Source organism: Protopterus annectens, chromosome 4.part0, assembly GCF_019279795.1.
Source record: "Protopterus annectens isolate FY-2018-M chromosome 4.part0, PAN1.0, whole genome shotgun sequence".
In the NCBI taxonomy this organism is placed as follows: Eukaryota; Metazoa; Chordata; order Ceratodontiformes; family Protopteridae; genus Protopterus; species Protopterus annectens.
In genome coordinates, this window is record NC_056733.1 from 1974349571 (window position 1) to 1974369305 (window position 19735).

Genomic DNA, 19735 nt, shown 5'->3' on the forward strand with positions numbered 1-19735 from the left:
TGACAGGGGCATACACAACACTGATCAATAAATTAGTACAACTAGGTATTGATGTACTCTTGATAAGATAGATAGCTGCATGGCAATAGGGTATGACAAGCATCATACAGCAACTGGACAGGTGAAATCCTTGGTTGCAGTCGGGGTGTCCTACAGGGCTCTGTCCTAGGCCCTTACTTGTTTAGATTGCATCTTTCAGACCTTTTCCATCTGAGGTATTCCACAGTCTATATGCAGATGACCTGAAATTCGGTAAACCGATTACATGTGTTACAGATAAGGCATGTCTGCACAATAACTTGACTAAATTGACCATTTGGGCACAGGAGAATAATATGCTGATAAATACATCAAAACTAAGCATACAAGATCTAATATGCATAAACTGAAAGGTGAATATTTAATACAGCATACAGTGATTGAAATTGTGGACTCATTTAAGGACCTGAGTATATGGGGTAGATTCAGTTAGGAGTTTTTCTAATCCTAGCAACCAATTGGTTAATGATAGTTATAGAACTATAGGTTACATAAAATTATAAAGTCTAGGAAATCAAAAATCATGAAGTAATTGTTAGTTACATTAGTCCCAAACTTGAGTATGGAATAACAATATGGAAACTCTATACGAAAAAAAAGCATGAGTAAACTGGAAAGAGTACAACAGAAATATACCAAGGGTATCCATGGATGTAAAAATTTAAGTTATGAAAGACTAAAATATCTGAACTTGTGCAGTGTGTCTCTTACAAATATCCAAGAGGAGATCTTATTCAGGTATATAGGGCATTTAGTGACAACTACCTCTGGGAATGCTTGGGGTTAACAAAAGTACTAGAGAATCATCAGACAACTTACGCAGAAGATTCTATAGGAATGAAAAGTGTACTAATTGTTTCCCTGACAGAGTAGCTGATTCATGGAACAGACTACCAAATTACATTAAAGCAAGTACTAGTTTAGATATTAAGAACAGCCTGGATACATATTATGGGAACAAGTGTTTTGGTATATTGGCAAGCTAGAAGGGCATTAATGCCCATGCTTGAAATATTTGTATATATGTATGTAAATATCATCTTCCAGGAAAGAAATTTCAAATCTACTGTAGCTGTTGGCTCAAAAGGTGAACAAACTAGAGCTTATAACATTATAGTCAAGTCCCAAGGAGGAGAAGGATCTTTTATGGGGGGGCAGAAAAGTGCACTTAAGAAAGGCTTTACATAGTTTGGATGAAGCCAGAGAAGAAGAATCTTGTCCAAAATGGAAATTGGAGACGGCTGCTAGCTATAATTTAACAGTGAAGCAACTAGTTTCATTATGGAAAAGAAAGGCCAAAAAATCTAAAACTACCGAGAGAGGGGCTGTGAAAGGATCTATTTATTTCTATTGCACCCAAATAGAGAATCTTTTCCATTTGGTCTTATAAGTTTTTCTGGTTGAGGATTTATGAATGGAGATCAATATTTCCTGAACAGGGGAGGAGCGCCTGGGGTGTCTAGCAATCACTGGAACTGGATAAACCATGTGGTTAGTTTCAGTCTCTGACTGCCTTGGTGAGGGTGTCCTGATGGGTGAGAAAGTACATCCGGGGTTGGGTCCAGCATCATAGGCAGACAAATCAGATGAGGCCAAAGAAAGGGAAGCCAAGTTTGTCAAAGCCAAAAGGGAGTAATGAGGGTTGCTTTTCTCTTCAAACTGAAAGCATTCTACAAGAACTTTGGAATCATGGGCAGCAGGAGTAATAGCACTGAGCACACCGGGAGGCCAAGCATGAACTAGAGCATCCCCGGGTGGTTGTCTCTAAGGGGGGGATCAAGGCAAAGTACCTGCTGCATTTGTTTTTGAGAGGTGACAAAAAGATTGCAGCAAGGTTGCCCCATTGCTGAGAGTTTGTTTGCCGTGGATTGATTTAGGGACCACTCATGAGGCATCAGTAAAATTCAGCTGAGTTTGCCGCTATGATGTTGGATTCTCCCAGAATGTGCGTTGCCACCAGAAAGCAGATGGTAGACATCACCCATCGCCACACTCATAGTTGCGCGACATAGGAGGTAAGATCTAGTCCCTCCCTGTTTATTGATGCACCAAACCACTGACACATTTGTCCATCTGAATAGCAATAGTTCCTTGAGGAAGAGAACTGTGTAGTTCTTTCACTGCTAGAACTGCTCTCATCTCTAGTGCACGGATATGCAATTTGGTGGTCTGGGGTGTCTACGTGCTTTGAACTGTTCAACCAAGATAATGCCCCACCACCATCTGGGCGATGTCCATGGTTCAATATGGCATTTGGGGAGGAAGAACAAAAGGACGACTGCAAGTAATGTCTGTATTCTGAAGCCACCAAAGAAGAGGTTTTTTTGCAAATCCAAGAAAGTTTGATGGGAAAGCTTAGGGGATTCCTGAGTAGTTGCCATTGGATCACTAAAGTTAACTGTTGGAATTCTCATATGAAAGCACTCTGTGGGTAACAGGGTCATCATGGCCGCCACGGAACCCAGTGCTCTGAGAACTAAACTGGCTAGAGGTTTCAGAATGACCATGACTTATTTGATGTGAAAACTTAAAGTTTGATACTCTGTCCATTTTCAGATAAGCACGAGAAATTCTTGTGTCCAGCCATGCTCCTATGAAATCTATCACCTGAACTAGTTCCAACTGGGATTTGTGCAGGTTGATCTGGTTGAGGATTTATGAATGGAGATCAATATTTCCTGAACAGGGGAGGAGCGCCTGGGGTGTCTAGCAATCACTGGAACTGGATAAGCCATGCGGTTAGTTTCAGTCTCTGACTGCCTTGGTGAGGGTGTCCTGATGGGTGAGAAAGTACATCCGGGGTTGGGTCCAGCATCATAGGCAGACAAATCAGATGAGGCCAAAGAAAGGGAAGCCAAGTTTGTCAAAGCCAAAAGGGAGTAATGAGGGTTGCTTTTCTCTTCAACCTGAAAGCATTCTACAAGAACTTTGGAATCATGGGCAGCAGGAGTAATAGCACTGAGCACACCGGGAGGCCAAGCATGAACTAGAGCATCCCCGGGTGGTTGTCTCTAAGGGGGGGATCAAGGCAAAGTACCTGCTGCATTTGTTTTTGAGAGGTGACAAAAAGATTGCAGCAAGGTTGCCCCATTGCTGAGAGTTTGTTTGCCGTGGATTGATTTAGGGACCACTCATGAGGCATCAGTAAAATTCAGCTGAGTTTGCCGCTATGATGTTGGATTCTCCCAGAATGTGCGTTGCCACCAGAAAGCAGATGGTAGAGATCACACATCGCCACACTCGTAGTTGCGCGACATAGGAGGTAAGATCTAGTCCCTCCCTGTTTATTGATGTACCAAACCACTGACACATTTGTCCATCTGAATAGCAATAGTTCCTTGAGGAAGAGTGTAGTTCTTTCAATGCTAGAACTGCTCTCATCTCTAGTGCACGGATATGCAATTTGGTGGTCTGGGGTGTCTACGTGCTTTGAACTGTTCAACCAAGATAGTGCCCCACCACCATCTGGGCGATGTCCGTGTTCAATATGGCATTTGGGGAGGAAGAACAAAAGGATGACTGCAAGTAATGTCTGTATTATGAAGCCACCAAAGAAGAGGTTTTTTTGCAAATCCAAGAAAGTTTGATGGGAAAGCTTAGGGGATTCCTGAGTAGTTGCCATTGGATCACTAAAGTTAACTGTTGGAATTCTCATATGAAAGCACTCTGTGGGTAACAGGGTCATCATGGCCGCCACGGAACCCAGTGCTCTGAGAACTAAACTGGCTAGAGGTTTCAGAATGACCATGACTTATTTGATGTGAAATCTTAAAGTTTGATACTCTGTCCATTTTCAGATAAGCACGAGAAATTCTTGTGCCCAGCCATGCTCCTATGAAATCTATCACCTGAACTAGTTCCAACTGGGATTTGTGCAGGTTGATCTGGTTGAGGATTTATGAATGGAGATCAATATTTATTCCAAGAGCCGGAGCCAAGCTGACGAGATAATCCTTGGCCTGTAACAAAAGATGCCTGGTTGGAACGATTAGCAGCCAGTCGTCTAGACAGAGGAAAATCTGGTATCCTCGCAACCCAAGATGGGCTGCCACCACTGCCAAGCATTTGAACACCCTGGGGCTGTGGTGAGACCAAATGGGAGTGATGTGAACTGGTAATATCAGTCTCCCAGCCTGAAACGAAGTTGCAGTCTTGAGTATGACTAAAGATTTGATAGCATGCATCCTTCAAACATATAGAGCACATCCAGTCACTCATCCTCAAGAGTAGGATGGACTGAACCGTGACCATCCTGAATGTTGCGTTCTTTATATATTTGTTCAGCTACATTAGGTCCAGAATTAGTTTAGGTCCCCTGTCTTTTTGGATACCAAAAAGAACCTGGAATAGACCCCTGATCAGGCTTAATTGGGAGGGACCTCCTGGATGACTTTTTTTTGCAGCAATTTCACGATTGATATGGATGCCCCCCCCCCCAATTGAATGGAACATTAGGGAAGTTTCTCAAAAAGGAAAATTAGTACCCTCTGCATATGATCCTTAGCACCCATCAGTTTGCGATGGCTTCCCAGGCTGTGGGGTGCAAATAAAAGCACCCCCCTACTGCCTCCAGAGGAAGGCAGTCAGGCAACCACTAAGGAGCCCTGGAAGGGTCTTGTCCAAGAAGGGGTCCTGAGACCCTTGGTTTTGCGGGCCCCCTCTGCCATGTGGGAGATATTTATCATACTGGTTATTTCCACCTCTGCCTCTGGGGGAAAAATCTCCCAGAGAGTCCTGACAGGAAGCTTGAGATTTCTTGAACCACATCTTTTTACTGCCATGCTGGTTCCTGGAAAAGGACCTTTGTGGAGTAGAAAGTGGATCCCGATTGCAAACAGGGTCTTCCCATGTTTCTTCCTGCAGGAGAGTACATCTCGAACTATGGGTCCAAACAAGGTCAATATGTCAAAGGGCGCATTGATGAAAGATGCCTTAAAGGCCTCAACAAAGTCACACAGCCTCATCCAGGCAGGATGCCTTATGGCAATGCAGGAACCGGCCATCCTTGAGGTACCCCCCACCACATGGGATACAAGTCTCATGGACACATTAGACACTAATTGAAGGGTGGTCGATCTGGAGGAAAAGGTTTTTTGTTCCATGGCAGACATGGATCCCCGGGCAGAGGGTAGGGTTCCTTGACCAGGTCTCTCTGTAGTCTCAAAATGGGATAAATAGTTTAACACTCTCAAAGGAAATGAGGAGGTGTAAACTCTTCCCAAATCTCTCCAAAGATGAGATTCTCTACTGGGGGGATGGACAGAGGAGCTTTCCTGGACCAGTTCCTTTTTGGTGGCTGCAGCAACAACCATCTACAGTGGTACCCTTGATCCAGAAGGTCTTGTCCAGGAGTGCACTTAAAAATTTTTCAGCGTGTTTTGGTATGGACTCAACCATATCAGGTTCCTTCCATGTCTTAGAAGGAACTAACTCAATGAGAGGGGTCAGCAGGAGGACCCCCCCCCAGAGAATGTAGATGGGCCTGACCTGAAAGCCTCCAACAGCACCGATTCCTCCAGAAAGGATTTTGGGCAGACCAACCACCTCTTCGACAGAGAATTTCTAAAATGTCTCCAAAGGAGATCTCTTGTGGTGGTGATCCTGAGAATGCTTCACCAAAGTCTGTTTCAGTGGCAACAGATTCCTCAGGGGAATCAATGCTCCTCCTCTCGTACAGTATCTTTAGAGGAACCTCCTCAGTGGGATGTTCCAGAGAGGTGCCAAAGAGCCTTGAAGTTCCATAAACAGATGTGTATGAAGATTTTCTGGAGCCGGCTGCCCACGTGGTAGACTAGAGGCCTCAGGCACCAGTCTAGAAGGGGTAGGGATAGGTTCTGAAGTGAGCCAAATGTCTCCTGGAATGAAAGAGTGCCTTCTCCACCACTTTGAAAGCTGAAGGGCTCCGAGCTCAAAGAAGCATTCCCTCCGGAGCCAAAACTACTGGAGCGGACACCTCTTGGAGCCTCCAAGGCACCCGCTCTGAAAGGGTAGTTTGAGCAGAGCTATCAAATGCCAAAGCTCCTAGAGGAAGCGACCATTCCAAAAACTTTGGAGTAGAAGTCAAACACACAGAACCAATGTCAAGGCTATGGCTCTGAGATGCACTCGGCCCCATAACAGTTGAAGCAGAGCATGTTGAGAAAATGGTTGGAAAGCAAAGACGAGATTACTATTGGCCCCAACAGCTCGGCACCCAGGAGTAACGGAACCTAAGAGTCCGAAACTAATGCCCAGATCGGAGATGGAGCCATTAGGAGGAAGCTGAGTGCCTCGCCGAACCAGCAGGGGATGGAGCAGACAAAATCCCCATCTGGATCTGAGCCTCAATAAATTGCCTCAATATGTCTTTCTCAGACAGGCTTTGAGAAGATCTGGATGATGTGGAACAGGGAGGCCTGGAAGATATCCTCTGAGAAGGGGATTTCCAAGTGAAGGTGGTTGGCCCTGAGCCAGAAGTCAAGGCATGATGAGTCTTCTGATCCAATCCACTCGACCCGGAGGACGGAGCAGTGGGGTGGAGGATGGAGCTGAAAAAGTCTGTGCTGACAGGGTCAACTCAGAGGACCAGAGTGCCCTTTTTGGTAGCTACAAAGAGGACCCCGAGAGGGTCAGTTTCCTGCTCTCCCGGGCCTCTTTAGAAGATCTGGAGGGGGGGTTGAGCCCCTGACTTTTAAGGGACAGCAGAGGAAGATGAAGGTTGGAGCAAACCCTTCAGAATAAGCTTGCTTCTCCTATCTGCCAGGACCCTGGGGAGAAAACGTTTCCAAATGTTGCAGTTACTGCCAATATGAGCAGGCCCCAGGCAGTAGATGCACTCCCTGTGGGCATCAGACAGCGCGATCTTGTGCTCACAAGAAGTGCATTTCTTGAAACCTAAAGGTTTCTCCTTTTGATCAGCCATTGAAAAGAAAGGGAGGGAAGAAGAGAGAAAAGGGAATGCTATGGCGATAGAAAACCAGAATAAAGAAAAAAGCTATTTTGGATTTTTTTTTTTTTTTATTTAACTACAAGAAGAAAGAAAAGAGTAAGAAAAGCGTAACTAAGAAGAAAGAGGCCAGGAAAACAAAACACTACTGAACCCATGGAGGAGCTCAGGAGCACTGGAACCTCACTGTTATTCCAATGAGCGGCAAGAGAGATCTGAGATTATCTGGAAGAGTGGGGAAATTATGGGTAGGAGGGAGGAGCTCAAACTTGGAATCATTAGCTAATGAAGCAGCTGGTCGATTCCGAAGGTCGGAACAGAGACCCACAGTTTAATGAAGATGGCACCAGATGTAATGTTCATAAAATAATTGTAAAGAAACAATCCAAAATGCTAGCGGAATACATTCACGTCCAACAAAAACTCAAGTACACTATCGAAAAACAAGGACACAGGGCTCAGCTAAAATTTTTAATAAAACAAACAATAAGAAAAAATAAAGCAGACAGAAAAGACAGACAAGTGCTTTCAGGTGGAACCCTTTTTCAAGTCTGAAGCAAATTAAAATTACGTGAAACCTTAAAAAGAACCTTCCAACCAATCAAATTTAAAATGTAGATAAAGCAAAACTCTACAAAAAATCATTACTAGTCAAGACAGATCCTTTCTTCTAGTCATACTTTAAATATATTCTACCTAGTACTGGTTAACAAAACGCTGAACAACCAATGAATGGCGTTCATCCAAGTATGCTGTAGGCCAGCATACTACGTTCCAGGACAGAACATATTCTTGGTGTGACTATACGTTTAGCTAACCGTATTAAGTATACAATTTCTTGCCTTCAGTGGTCAAAACATACACCAAACAGCCAGTAAATGCTGTAGACAAAAAATGAAAATCTTAAACCTAACATTTACAACTCAAGTAACACCTACAGGACAAAACACACAGTCCAAATATCCTCCACAAATAGGTGTAATACCAACAATGGCAGAAATTATGTCATAATAGAAATCGGACAGCGCCGTAACTCTGGTTGTTCAGTGTAAATCATTTACCAAATAAAACATCATAACTAATGCATCCAAATATCTATACATGTGAAACAATGAACAAAAATTAAAGCAATAAAAAGGAATATATATATATATATATATATATATATATATATATATATATATATATATATATATATAAATATATATATATATAATGGCCAGGAGCACACTGCCTAATGACCATCCTAGAAACACTACATAGAAATCAAAGTATATAGCACAGTAATTGAAAAAAAAAAGTTATGAACAGAAAATTCATGCTTGACAAATTCCATATTACAAATCACTTCAAGTGTATATCTACTCACTCAAGATACACTGAATATATCTACATAAAAACATACAGCAAACATCAAATAGTGTACAGTCAAACCAAATAGTGAATCATTGATTACTGAATCAAGTCATGGCCAATCAAAAATATACTCATATGATCCGATAAAAGTATTTATTGCATTAGCAATTATAAAACATTAAAGGCACACATGGCAACACAGCCTATCACCTTATGCTGCATAAGAATAAGTCAGAAATATACCATCCGGTTAAAGAATAATTAGCATAGCCAAAAACCAATCCAAGGGAAAAGCGAGTGGATGATAAACCAACAAAATCACAACATAAAACACATCTAACCAATGAACTGATCTATAAAACTAACTCAGGATTGGTCAGACATTTACCAATCAGCTGGCAAAAGTGAAGCATAGTAATAGCAGTTAAGTACTTACACAATACAGCCAATAGCAGTAGATCTGACAGATTATGCAACCAATCACAATACAACCAATAGCAGTAGATCAGACTGGCTACGCAGCCAATCAACCAGTCTACCACTCCAACCAGATTACAGCTCGGCCCAATACAATGCAGAGACAAATCTCAGAGAACACAAGCCACCAAAAAACTATAAATAAGAAATAACATCTACACAAAATAAATCATGTACAAAAAAATCCAAAACAACAAAATATACAAATAAGGTCCTAACCTACCAACCAAATAGATTGTCAGATAACATGCATCAAAACAAAATACAAATGTAAAACTCACCTAAAATAGACAAGCAAAAACAGAATACAAAGAAAGAGAAATACCATATATCATAAAAAAAATAAAAATCAATCCAACAAAGCATGGGGCCACTATAATGCAGACTCAAAGATAAAGTACATTCATAGGCTGCCTGGATAATAGCGTGAAATACAAAGCAAAATAAAATGTCAATATACATTTACCATCATGAGTACTCCTGTAATAATATCTCTTCCTTGAAATAGTGCTATAAAATATTTGGGCCGTATTTGACACAGACCTTAAATATACTGAAGGATGTTACAAACAAAATATTCATGTCAAACACAAAAAGCCTTTTAGACTGCAGGAAATTAATATCTAGAGCATCCACAAATGATTCAAAGTTTAGCATGGTTTGTGCTTCCCCTAATGTCTGCCCCTCCCCTCCAGGTGCCCCTATATTAAAAGGTCCACAGCTCCTGTTGCAAATTAAGAACCACCCAATAATTGTTTGAGGGGGGTGGGGGCAGCTGGTAAACATATGGTCTCTGAAAATACCTTAATTCTCTCCTAATTCCCTGGGAGGTCTGGGTCTTCCAATTTTTCATTAGTACATTAAAGTACCTTACTGCAAATATTCTCTTATGCTTCTTACAGAGTCTTATAACCCAGCATGGAAATGGCTAGTTCTCTGGTATGGGGTATCCCCAAGCTCTACGATGTGACTGAAGCTCTCCCCAAGTGACTACCCTGAAATCTTTACAGAAAAATATCTTCCTTTTTGCAGATATTATATAGGCAGGATTCAAGAGAACAGTACAAGTGCCATTATCAAATCAAGTTCTCCCCCTTTAGCCTTCTTGCCCTTAAGGGAGATGCATCTTTTCAAGACCTGCTAGAGATTAAAATACGAGACCCAGTTATAAGTGAAAGGCTTCCTTATTTCATGGTAAAATTTGAACAAAAGTGTAATATAGGGAACCAGTGGGAAATTTTGTACAAAAGATAAATACAAGCAGCAGACTACCAATGTCCATGATGCTCTCTCAGAGTCTTCCTCCAATCTTCCTGTGGATTTCACTTGATAGAGATCAAGGTAACTGACAGGGCAGATTAGTAAGACATACCAAACCAAGTCAAATGGATAAGGGGAATTACCGTTAAATACAGTATTCAGTGGGAAAATCCTGAAATTTATATTCAAGATTTATGGAAGAGGAGCTTACCAATTCCCAGGTATGCAACACAATCCAGAAAGACCAATATTTTCAGATGGCAGTGCTTGTACAAGTTTTTCTATATCCCTTTTCCAGATTATCCAGACTTCTAACAGCTCTCTGCCTGCTGCTCATGTTTGTACCTCAACTTTATTTTTGAGTATTACCAACACCTCAGAGCACTACAGAGTAGAAAATGTAGCTTTGCATTCACTATTGCTGCTGGCTAAGAAGTGTGGAATAAACTGAAACAGACTACCTCCTACGACCTCATATTTATTAATGGAAGCTAGATTGTTGGAACATTCAAGATTTGCTGACACATGCAACATTAAGCTAAGAGTGAAATGGCATACTCCTCAGACATGGCTTGCATGAAAAACTGTGCTGTGTTAATTCAAATGTCTGAGTTTGCCAACAAAGACGATCTGTTTAAAGAAAAGAACAGGTGGTGGACTGGGCACTAGAAAAGATACCCTGGGGATTATACAGGTGAAACATTTAGCCCCTCAATACAGAAGTTAAATATGAGAAAAGGCAGACACTTCTGAAAGAATTTTGACCTGTTATGAAAAATAAAAAATACTGAGGAAACTGTGGCAACTAGTTGTGAAAGTGCAGTTGTATAGGTCGCACTTAACCATAACACAAGATGTTTGAATTCTGCACTATTTCAATATCCTTTAGGCTGCACAGGTTTTATCTTGCCCAAGACAACAACCGTGCAGCCTTCAAACTCTCTGACTTGCAACCACAATTCTACTTTGAGTACTGGCTGGTAAGCCCTGAGGAGGGAAAATCAGGAGTCAGAATGGAAAATCTTCAGGACTTTCTTGGACAAAACTTTAGTAGTGTACTTATCCTGAAGAAAGCAAGAAAAAAAAAAATAACTACCAAACAATTACCTATATACAATAGCTGGAGGAATGGAGGGTGGGTGCATGCAGCTACTGCAGCGGTGATGAATATGAACATCTCTTGTTATGAATAAATGCAACTTTACACAACTGTACTATGTTACTCACTCTCACTGTTGCAGTAGCCTTTAGCCTGTATAGGTTAATACCAAGCCTATCCAACCTAGACCCCTTGGAGAATGGTACTAGCAAAGTTGGCCTAGGATCCAGAAAAATAATCCAGGTTGTAATACCTTGTAAAGTTATGCACTGAGGACCATGCAAGCTGCCTTTAGAATGCTTCGAGTCTGCCCCTGTTCAATATGCCACTGAAAAAGACAAGGTCCACGTACAGTGAGCCTGAATACTGCCTGAAACTATATATATATATATATATATATATATATATATATATATATATATATATATATATATATATATATATATATATATATATATGTGTGTGTGTGTGTGTGTGTGTATATATATATATATATATATATATATATATATATATATATATATATATATATATATTACATAATAGCTCATGAGCTTTCCTGAGCAGATTATCTACATTCACAGAATACAGGAGAGAACACTGGGAGACTGATGGCCTGATTCAAAGTAAACTCAAAATACCTTGAGCAGGAGTGAAAGAGAGATTAGTTCTTAATTATTCTATTTATTTTCTTGACATTTGATTACCGGGGAAAGTCTGACTGGGAAGGAGTCCATTTCCAGTGGAGGCCCAGCGAGAAAGGCTCCAAAGTATTACAAAACATAAAAATAATAACTTTACAGTCTATAAAAACAAATACAAACTACAGTTAATTATAGACATAATATGAAAACATTGATTAAGAACAGATACAAGTTATATGACAATGATTTAATATTTTAGAGAAGTTTTATCCAGTTAACAGAGAAAGTACAGTTGTGTAAGATCTTACCATAATGGTAGATGTCCTTCTCTTCATTGTTGCAGTATTCTTTACAAAAGGAATCCCCTCCCATGGGTGTCTCAAAGTCCGGCCAGTAAACCAAAGCTTTTAGGTTGCTGTAAGTACACTGTACATCACACTACGCTCCCCACGTATAGCATAAGGCATAAAGTTGACGTCCAGATGTACTAAAGTACAGTTTTGTACCTACCATAAATGTAGATGTTCAAGTGTATACACTGCTGCAGTCATTACACTTGGGTTATCCTGCCATCAGGCGGTTCCCCAGTCGGCCTGAGTTCAAAAGTCTTGGTCTGGCATCGGTTGCTATTGCCTCCTCCCTGACGTCAGTGCGACAGGGGTATACAAGATGCAGCAGACGCCATTTTCTTCAGTTTTTCTTGCCCCAGATGTCAGGTGCCCCTCAAATGGGTAGGCAATTCAAATTGCTAATAAAACATAGATAGGAAAAGCAAACAACAACTTTTAGTTACCAGCAAATACTCCCCATAGGTAGTAAAGGGTAGAAGATATAGGTATGTACCAGCAAGAAAGAGGGGAAGGAGGGAGGGTAACCTGGACTGCAGCAGTGTATACACTCGAACATCTACATTTATGGTAGGTACAAAACTGTACTATGTTCATCGTGTTACACTGCTGCAGTCATTACACTTGGGTAGAATCCCAAAGCTGAGGTAGGGTGGCTGGTTCTATAAGGCATTAGGTGTGGCTATAAGGCCCTGCAGCACAGCAGTGGCGAAGCCAGCTCTGGAGTATAAAGGCAGATGGTAATGCTTGGTGAAGGTATGCACAGAAGTCCATGTTGCTGCTTCCAAAATGTCCTTGGTAGGCACTCCTCTGAGGTAGGCAGTTGAAGTGGCTGTTGCCCTGGTGGAGTGAGATCTAATGCTGCTAGGTATAGGTTTCCCATGGTGTGTGTAGCAGAAATGTATGCAATGTCCTATCCATTTTGAAATAGTTTGTTTTGAAATGGCTTTTCCCTGTGTTCCTGCAGCATATGCTACCAGTAATTGCTCAGATTTTCTGAAAACTTTGGTTTTGTCCAAGTAGAATCGTAACTGCCTGTGAATGTCCAAAGAATGCAGTAGTCTCTCCCCTTTATTCTGTGGTTTTGGATAAAAAGTTGGCAAGTGAATAGTTTGGTTTAGAGCCACACTTGAAACCACCTTTGGCATAAACGTAGGGTTAGTTCTTAAGGACACCCTGTCCTGGTGGAAAATGAGGAAAGGTTCCACTGCCATTAGTGCCTATAATTCTGAAACTCTTCGAGCTGATGTTATTGCCCAGAGCAGAGCAGTTTTCCAAGAAATATATTTTAATTCTGCTGTGTTAGCTGGCTCAAAGGGAGGTAAAGTTTATTTTTCCAAAACAAAGTTGAGGTCCCAATTTGGAGTAGGTGCTCTACGGGGCGGTCTTATGTTTTTAGCCCCTCTGAGGTAATGTTTTAGCAAAGGATTAGAGAAAATAGGAGGGTCTGTGTTGTAATGAGCAGAGATGGCTGAGGTGTGGATCTTAATGGATGAAAAAGAGAGGCCTTTGTCCAGCATCTCAGTTAAATATTGTAGAATCTGAGGAATGTTTGGGACAAGAGGGTCAAGGCTGTGAGCCTGGTTCCAGGCACAGAATCTCTTCCATTTATCCGAATAGGCTTTCCTGGTACTAGGCCTTCTGGCCTCCAGAATGACATCCATAACAGCTTTGGAGAGGCGCATTGCTTGCTTGACTAAGGAATTTTCCATGCAGCTAGGTTTAACTCATTACATCCAAGTGACGCCTCCAGGTGCATCTGCAGTTACCTCCTACTGCTCCTCTAGGCATCAAATATTGCTTGTTCATATTATTTGTTATAATTCAAAAAAACCATGCTGTACAAACAGTATCATCTTATTTATTATGAAAGCACATGATGGCAAACACAATTGTATTGATATTTGACCTATGTTAATAAGTATTTGTTAGAATTGCAAGGTGATAACTTTATTTTTTTTAAGGCTCAACCCAGCCACACTAGTTAAAGTTAAATAAAGAATCAAGAGCTGTGTGTAGGAATGAGTTCTTTAGCTGACTGTGAAGTATCTGATTGTTGTGCTGAGTCAGCAGATGTGGGATGTGAGGCAATATCCAGGGTGGTTCTTGTGCTAAATTCTTTAAGATTGGGTACCAGTGCTGGCGTGGCCAGTCTGGAGCAATCAGGATCATCTTTGGCTCTTTTTACCTGGCTTTTATGAGAACCTTTGGAAGGAGAGGTAGTGGAGGGAAAGCGTATACTTGTAGGTTTTTCCAGCTGAATGAGAGGGCATCCACTTTCCATGCTTGTGGATGGTAACTCCTTGTGCAGAATTTCTGTAGCTGGCAGTTCATTGGGGATGCAAACAGATCTATGTCCAGCTCCACCATTTATGTGTTATCATTCTGAATATTTGTGGATTCAATTCCCATTCATGGGGATCCATGATGTTTCTGCTTAAGTTGTCTGCTAGTGTGTTTTTCTCTCCTGGCAGGAATTGTGCTTGCAGATGAACATGATAGTTTTGAGCTGTGTTCCACAAGGTCATGGCTTGTCTACAGAGGGGGTAGAAGTGAGTGTCCCATTGCTTATGTACCACATAACTGTGGTGTCTTTTTAGTAATAGTTGTTCTGGATGCAGCAGGTCCTTGAAAGCTATAAGGGCATTTTGTATGGCTAACATCTCTTTTTGATTGATGTGAAAATGCCTTTGTTCTGCGGGCCACTTGCCCTGAATACATTTTCCCGCCATGTGTGCTTCCCAGGCGCAATCCAATGCATCTGTTGTCAGTGTTTGCCTGGCTGTGGGTTGAGTAAAAGGCTGTCCCTTGTTGAGGTGACAAGCTTGAGCCCACCATCAAAACTCCTGTTGAAGGCAAGGAATTAGTGGTATAACTGTTGCCAAACTTTGACAGTGCTGAGACCATACACTCTTTAGGTACCATTGTAGTTTCCTCATATGCAGTCTGGCATATGGAATTAGTAGTATGCAAGATGCCATGTAACCCAAGGCCTGCAGAATTTTTCTTGCAGGAAGTTGGGTTTTTGTTGCCATCAATTGAAAGTATTAAGTCAGTTGTCCTTGCTTGTCTGGCGTGAGATAAGCCATCTGGGCCATTGTGTTCAAACTGGCACCCAGGAATATTATCTCTTGTGAGGGCACTAGTTTTGATTTCTTTTTGTTTACTGTGTACCCCAGGCAACTTAATAACTGTTTTACAAACGCCAGATGCTCTAGAAGAATGTCCTTGCTCTTTGCTTGAATCAGGCAGTCATCCAGGTACGGATAAATTTGAATTCCTTTCTGTCTGCAAAATGCAATTACTGGTGCCAGGCACTTTGTGAAGACCCTGGGCGCAGTAGATAAGCCAAAGGGCAGTGCAGAGAATTGATAGTGCATTGAACCTGCTATGAATCTGAGGTATCTTCTGCAGTTTTGTCTGATAGGGACATGCAGGTATGCCTCCTTGAGGTCCAAGGTCACGAGCCAAGCTTTCTTGCCCAGCATGGGAAGAAGCTGCTGTAGTGTCAACATTTTGAATTTCGGAACATCCAGGTAAGTGTTTACAGAAGAAAGATCCAGAATGGGCCTCCAGGCTTTGTCCTTTCTGGGAACCAGAAAGAGTCTTGAATAAAATCCTTGTCCTTGCTCTTGTGGTGGTACCTCTTGAATAGCTCTCATTTCCATGAGTGCTGTAATTTGTTTCTGAGCCTCTGCCCATTGATTTGGTGGCAGATTTGGCATTCCTTTTAACCTTGGCAGAGTGTGAAAGTGGAACCTGTAACCTTGAGATACAATGTTGAGAACCCATTTGTCTTTGGTGATCCAATGCCAATTGTGATAGAAAAGTGCTAGTTTTCCTCTCAAGGGGGCTGCCAAGAGAGAGTTGTTTGGCAGATGTAATGGGAAGTCATTGAGACTGCTTTTTATATGGTTGGGGCCTGTCTTCCCCTTCTTTCTGGCCTGGTGCACCCCATTGTCGAGGCCTGTAAGGACCTTGTGGTTGACCTCTACATCTTGGACGTCTGTATCTGCCCCTTTGAGGTCTGTCTGTAACCGGAAAGGACCAATTCTTTGTTGGCCAATTTCTGCTAAATCTTGGTGGCTGAACCTGTAAGAAATCCTTTACCGTTTGCATAGATTTTGCCTTATCCTCTATTTTCTTTAATACCTTTTCTGCCTTAACCCCAAATAACACATCCTGCTGTAAAGGTGCATCCAATAATTTTGCTTTAACATGATCTGGTAACGTATGTTCTTTTAATCAAGCATGCCTTCTAATAACAGAGCCTGTAACTGCTGCTCTACAGGAGGCCTCTAAAGAATCAAAACCACATTGCAAAGTATGCTTTCCCACTTGTTCAGCTGAATGCAATAAATCCTGCATTTCTTTAAAATTAGGAGGATCTGAATCTGAAAGCATTTTAACTGAGACATCAAAAATTGCCAATATTTTAGCATGTGAAATTGGCAGTTTAAGGCTCTAATTGCTAAGGTTGCAGACATATATACTTTCTTTCCCCATCTGTCCAATGCTCTGGAATCTCTGCCAGAGGGGACTGGATTTTTGCTGATGAGGCCTTAATCCCTTTGGGTCCCTGAGAAATAGTTTCAGGGTCAGCAACAGGGCTTTTATACAAAAATTTGTGTGAGTCAGGGACTCTGTAGTATCTGTCAGGTTTAACTGGGCTGGAGGTAAGGAGTCAGGATTTAAGCTGGATTCAGTATACACATCATCCACAATGTCTAACACTGGTGAAATAGCAAGGGGTCTGTGTTGAGGTAATAAAAGGAAGTCTCTGAGCCTTTTCTTGGATTCAGAGTAATCCTGGCCTTCCCAATGGAAATGCTCCCCTCATGGTATGTAAGGTTTCCCCAAAGGAGTAGTCCTCAGGCAGAGGGGTTGATGGAATTGATTCCTCAGCATCAGAGTCCTCATAAGGGGGTAAAGAATATCCTATGGTCTGAGGATGAATCTGAAGAAATGGACACCTGGTCGGATGAGTCATAGTCTGCATCCTGTCTGGGCCTTTTATCAGGAGGGGGATGGGACCCCCTGATCAGAGTGATTAGGTCTTCGGCCATTTTGAGCATTTGTTTCTTAGGCATGGAGGCCTCTCCTGGAGAATGCTGCATTTGTTTCTTTGTTTTTAAAGGAGGCTTAGATGTAGCAGGGGGTTTTAATGGTTAACTGAATAGGTTTGAAAACACCCTCCGAAGCTTCGGGTTGCTCAGCTACTCTGGATCTGTCTGAAGGGTTAGCCTCCGTAGGCCGAAAAACTTGTGCGTCCGAAGGCCCAGCCATCTCCACATGGGAGTCGGAGGCGGCCTGTGGTACTGCAGAAGCGGTCGTCAGGCACCTCACTGAAAACCGGAGAACCGGCGACCGGCCTAGAAGAGGCTTCGTCGTCAGGTTTGGGCCTCGGATACCTGTCCTTGTCTTTGTGCTTTTTATGTATTCCGGTCATCTAAAGTTCCGATGGCATAGTGTAATTAAATTTTCTGCCAAAATAATGTCAGGCAAAATCAAACAGACATTTAATAGTGCACTTGTTATACCTAGCACAAAACTGACAACCAGTGACGTTGTGGTCTGGGCCTAGGCATGGGATACAATAGGAATGGAAATCCTTGAGGTATTTGCTTCCCACAAGAAATACAGTTATTAACTTTTACTGACATCAGTCTGAGGCAAGAAAAAGTTTCCCCAACGGGGTACTTAACTTTGTAGAAGACTTCGGTTCTGGATTCGGAATGAAAATCTCAGGAGTTGGCAGACTGGCACTTGCGAACTGCTTTTGCTTCGGGCACCGCACTGCAAGAAAGACTGAAGAAAATGGTGTCGGCTGCATCTTGTATACCCCTGTCGCACTGATGTCAGGGAGGAGGTGACAGCAACCAACGCCGGACCAAGACTTTGGAACTCAGGCCGACTGGGGAACCGAATGACTGCAGGATAACCCAAGTGTAATGACTGCAGCAGTGTAACACGATGAACATCCTCAGAACCAACAGCCCCAGTAGGAGCATCAGTCCAAGGAAAAGAGAAGTAATCAGCACATCCAGAAGAGAAAAGAACCAAGGGGAAGGAGGAAAGAGAAGGCCATCTACTATTATGGTAAGATTTTACATAACTGTACTATGTCCTTCCATTTTACTGCTGCAATATGCTTTACAATAGGGAGAGTGCCAAAGCTCACGAAGAAGACAGGGAGGAGGGATGGACCAGCAAAGCTCTCCAGAAACCTGTGGAGAATGGCTCTAGCATAGCCAGCTCTAGCTCTGGAAATCACATCCAACTTGTATTGCTTGGTAAATCTATGCACAAAAGACCAGGCAGCTACCTCAAGAATAGTGTTAGTAACCAATCCATTGAAAAAGGCACCAGTGGAAGCCACAGCCCTAGTAGAATGAGCCTTAACAGAAGAAGAAAGGCTCTTGCCATGGAAGGCATAACAAAAGAAAGGCTTTAGAAATCCAAGAAGAAATATTTTGCTTGGAAACAGCCATAACTAAGGATCTAGGATGAAAGGAAACAAAGAGCTGATCAAATTTCCGAAAAGTCTTAGTCTTACCAAATAAAATCTGAGTTGTCTATGTACATTCAAGGTGTGCAGCCGCAGTGGTGCAGCGGTAGCATTGTTGCCTCACAGCAAGAGGTTCTCCTGTTCGAGTCTGCATGTCCTCCCCGCGGTCGAGTGGCATTCGAAAAGACATGTGAATGGGCATCGGGCTGGCAACTCGGCACCATAAAAAATCTACTGCCAATCATTAGGGGACCAGAGATCCGCTGTGGCGACCCCTAACCGGTAAAAGCCGAAAAGACAAACATTCAAGGTGTGCAGCACTTTCTCACTGGCAGATTGTGGAGAAGGGAAAAAAGTGGGCAAATGAATAGACTAACAGACAACTCATTCACCACCTTGGGCATGAAAGAAGGATTAGTATGAAGGAACACCCTGTCCTTATGGAAAACTTAAAAAAGGAAGATAAGCCATAAGGGTTTGAAGCTCAGACACAACTGTCGGGCAGAATTAAGGGCCAACAGAAGTATAGTCTTCCAAGAACAATACTGTAAGGAAGCTGAAGCTACAGGCTCAAAAAAAAAAAAAAAAAAAAGACCTGGGTCAATTTTTTTAAAACAAAATTTAGATCCCAGGGAGGAAGAACAGGCTTCCTGGGAGGTCTAATATGAAGGAAGCCTTTAAGGAACTGTTTAGCCTCAAATCTAGAAGCTAAATGCGGTGATGCTGAAATAGCTGATAAGTGGGCCTTAACAGAAGAATAAACCAACACAGCATTGAGCAATTCACACAGGTAAGATAGAACCAAAAGGAACATCCACAGAAAGTAGATCCAGATTAAGAGAAAGTCACAAATAGAAAACCTCTTCCATTTGGATAAGTAAGATTTCTTAGCTGTGAGCTTCCTGGTCTCCTGCAGAAGCCTAAGCATGTCCTCAGAAAAATGGTGTCTGCATGAAATCAAAATACTATCACACACAGCATCATCCGAAGAGTGTAGAGGTGAGGATGGATGAGAGATCCCTTATGTGTGAGTAGGTTCACCCTGTAAGGTAACTTATGATGACTGCCCTTGGCTAAATG